This window comes from Rhinopithecus bieti, unplaced genomic scaffold (genome assembly GCF_001698545.2).
Source record: "Rhinopithecus bieti isolate Rb0 unplaced genomic scaffold, ASM169854v2 scaffold_23290, whole genome shotgun sequence".
Taxonomy (NCBI): Eukaryota; Metazoa; Chordata; class Mammalia; order Primates; family Cercopithecidae; genus Rhinopithecus; species Rhinopithecus bieti.
This window is the reverse complement of record NW_016810849.1, coordinates 374,573-379,191: the sequence shown is the minus strand read 5'-3', so window position 1 is coordinate 379,191 and position 4,619 is coordinate 374,573.

The following is a 4,619-nucleotide window of genomic DNA, read 5'->3' as shown; positions in this document are numbered from 1 at the left end:
CAGTTGTGAATTAATGGGAATTGATGTGATTGATAAAGGAAAGAAAAGAGTAAAACAAATATGTAATTTAAAAAAAATCTTATGTGGTCAATTGGGATAGCAATGTATCCAGAGAATCAAATGGGAATTAGCAATGGGAGCTATTTGGAGGGAGAAGGTAATGAGATTCAACTGATTTATGTTGAGTTTGAGACAGTAGAATAATATGAAAGCATAACTATCCAGATTAAAAAAACACAAATTTGGATATGGAAGTTGAAAATATAGAACATCTATGAGAATGGGGAATTAATCTGAAGAGTATTTTATAACAAAAAAGATTGAGTTTGGAGATTTTCAGATTTAGGGGTAAAGTTCTGAAAAATAAAATGCAGCAATCAGAGATACTGAAAGGAAATAAGTAAAGGATAGGGATATATTCTCAGAGTTCGTGATATGCAGCTGAAGTTCAGTGGACATCTGTTGAATGAAGAGCTTAGAAACTCAATAAAGAGTAAGACCAGTATTTTTTAAAAGTCTCCTCGCTAGTCCAAGTGACGAGGTCTGCTCTTATACATTATTATAGCCTTGGGAATTGACTGGTTTGTCTTACATTTCAAAAAACATAAGTAAAATATTAAAGTTTGGAGTTTATGTCCTGGTAAAGTGTTATCTAACACGAGTATATGTAAGTGGTTATTTTACTCATGCCCTTGCCCACACCGAAAGTGATCATTTGAAAAGGAGGATTTCCGGGGCACCCAACTAAATTAAGGTATATTCCTTAGTATATTATCAATGTATAACACACGTTTTATTTGCTTTTATGCCTTTCAGCTCCCAGCATGATCCCATTCCCTTACACTTCCCTTCTCTTTTGTGCTTAATTTACATTTTGCCAATCCACCTCTCATAAATTTATTTATGTGTGTGTTCATGTAAAATATATGCCATATATTGTTTCTTATAATATATATACATTCTTATAAAGGTAGATATGAATAGTGTAAATTTCATACATAATTACCTAAGTTGTATTATATGTCTTACTTTTCTTACTCTTTCCATATAAAACTATAATTTTTTTGATAAATATATTGGACTTACCCTTTTAGTGCCCACTTTCTAGTCTTCTATTGGCTTCTATCTACATTGCTTCCAAATTTTTACTCCTACTGTACTTCAGTGAATATTTTTATGCATGTCTATTTGTGTACCTGAGCAAAGTCTTCTACAGAATTTTTTGGATTGTGGGATATATACATATCCTTATTTCATTAAATAATAGATTTTATTTCCAAAACGAATGCCACTGATTCCATCCAACAGTAGTGCCTGAGGATTTCCATTTCTTGGCATCTGCACCAACACTTGATATTATTAGAGTTTTTGCAGACATGAAATACGTGCAATGTATCTCCTTGTGATTTTTATTTGCACTTCTTTGATTACTACTGTGGTTGATCTTTTTCTTTATAATTTATAGTGTTTGCTTCTACAGATTGCCCATTCATATCCTTTCCCTATCTCTCTGGTTTTCATATTTCTTCATAATTTGTAAGAATTCCTTATATATTCTACCTTGTGATCCAAAGTCTGATGCCTCATCCATTAGGCCATGTGGTCTCCTTCTTCCTGATATATTCTAGATCTTAATCTAGCAATCCTTGTGCCTCAAGCAATCCTTGTGCCTCAGCCTCCCGAGTAGCTGAGAATACAGATGCATGCCACCACACCCCAGCTAGTTTTTGTAATTTTTGTAGAGTCGAAGTTTTGCCATGTTTCCCAGGCTGGTCTCGAATTCCTGGCCTCAAGTGATTCACCAACCTCGGCCTCCCAAAGTGCTGGGATTATAGGCATGAACCGCTGCTCCCAGCCTGTACTAAAGTTAATAACTTTAAGTAAGGGACCATGTTTGAGGAAATCTTTCCTTTCCATATAGTACTGCTATATATGGTTTTCTCTTACATTATTAATGCCTTTTGTTCTTATTTAAAAATCATTCTCTATGGAATAAGAGATAGAATATATTTTCTACTAATTTGGTTGTTTTGATTTTCACAAGATATGCTCAACTCCTGAAGCTTATTTTTGTGAAATTTGATAATTTTATTGTGTATTCCATATAGCAAACCAATTATTGATATTATTTACAAAAGAATTCACCCTTTACTAGATGCTATATTAGTCTTTTGTGTTTTTTTACATCTAATGTTGCTGTTTGGAAACCTCAGGCCAATGATTTAAATTTAAGGCTTTACTTTTTCATTCTAGAAATTTTGAGAACTTCTCATGGCATTCTGTGTTTTCAGATATTTAGATTTACATATATAAATATGCATTGCATTGTCTTTTCTGCTCTACTGTGTACTTCATGAGGCTTCTCAACTGAGACCACGTATCTTTCTTTAGTTACAAAAATTATGAGTGTTATATCTTCAGTTATTTCCTCCCCTCATTTTCTTATGTATTATTCACTTTCTAGGATTTCTATCAGATAGAAATTGATACTTCTACCTTTAGTCTCTGCATCTCTTTTTTGTTTTGTTTCGTTTTAACTAATCTTCTAATTTAAAGAACAAGAAATTTTCCAAATGCAGCTGAGATTTTTGCAAAAACAAAATTCCAGATACATGCTGAGGCTTAAAGAATGTTTGTTGCTGCCCTTTTCTTAAAGGAACAATTTACAGTTATCCAAAAAGTCAGCCTTTCATCCGTTAATAAATTCAAAACACTATTTTTTGTATGACCAAAGAATGGATACAACAGACATCTCTGGTCTTTATGCCATCTTCTACCCCATTTGTTGGTGTGGATTATCATGCTTAATAGTGTAAAGACATCCCATAGGCATATCAGCTGGAAAATCTTTTTAAAAAGTCTCTGTATCTTTTAATTTCCATTTATAGAGTTAGGGTTAAGATTTGTACAAGCATATAAAAGCTTACCTCACTTTAAAAAATAGCTGTGTAACACAATATAAAAACAATTTATTAATAGAGATTTAGGTTTCCAATTTTTAGCTCCACAAAAAAGAAATCATTTTACCATGTACAATTTGGTGCTCAGTTGGGAATATTTCTTTATAATTGTTTCTTAGAAGTGCAACTGCTGAGTCATCAGAGATGCACAGTTTTATTCTGATAGACTGTCAACTTGTATTTCAGAAAGTTTCTCCAATTTATACTCCCACTAGGAGCACATGAAAGTAGCATTCTTTGTAAACTTGCCAAGGCTTGATATTATTACTGTTTATAATTCTTGCCAATATTATAAAAAATAATTCCTTTTAATTTGTATTTTTATTATTAATAGGCTGAGCATCTTTATATATATTTATTAGGCATTTGTGATTTTTCTTTGGGAATTGCCTGTTTATATCTTGTTCTTTATTTCCATTGAGTTGTTTTTCATATTGACTTTTAAGAACTCTGTAAATATATTCTGGCTAGTAATTTTTGTCTGTTATATATGTTGCAAATTGTTCCCCAGAACTTTGCTGATATTTTAACTTTAATTATTCTGTATTTTGTTTTAGGAAGGCTTTTAGTTTGTATGAAATAAAATTTGTCAGTTTTTTCTTTTGATTTTCGTGTTTTAATTAGAAAATACCACCATTAATATTAACTTATGTTTTACTAGTTTTTATTAAATAGCATGGAATTTACATACTAATACTCTATTTTTCTTCTATGTGTAAATCCATTTGCTCAAATATTATTTATTTCATTTCACTTTGCAATGTTGTCTTCATCACAAACCAAATTAAAATATATACATGGATCTGTTTATGGATTCTTTATGAATTCTCTTTGTAATATATTTTAACTTCTGTTAATGAATCTTTTCTCATTACTTTTATTTTTAAAAATGTCATAGCTCTATTTTCCTTAGCATCCTAAGTTTATACTTTTAATTAACTTTAGAAATAGTTTTTGTTATCTTGTCATTGATTAAGATAGAATTTAAACATAGATTTAATTGTTTTGCGATTGCTCATGATGTATCTTTCCCTTTTCTAGCTCTTTTTTACATCTTTGTAAACCTTAATAGTGTATTTTTGCGTCTCACTTTTTTTTTCTTAGTTTTCCTTATATCTTTATTATTTTGCATTTTAAACTTTCCTAATTTTCTTTGGAAAATTTAATTACTAAAAGAAAATTATTTTTCTTTTCAAATTTGTTAGCATAAAATTCTGTATGCTATACTCCTCATAATTTATAATTTCCTTGATATATTATTTATTACCTTTATTATTTTATTTATGCTTGTTTCACTTATTCTTGATAATATTGATCATTGCTTTTAATTTTATTGTTATTGCCTCCAAGAATTAGCTCTTGATAGTAAACAATTCTATTTTTTCCTTAAATTAGTCAACTTATTCCTAAATTTTGTGTTTAATTTTATTTTTCTTTGTTAAAATTTATTTTATCATAATTTTAGAACAGACTATAAATATGTTAACTTATTTTAATTCTCTAATCATGTAATTTTAAGTAATGGAAGCTATACAATTTACTATTGCATCTTTAATTTCCTTCCATATAATTAGATACATGTTTTATTGTTATTATCCTTAAGATCCACTCATTTTCTTTAAATTATAAAAATATAATTTACAATTTTAATAATATTTA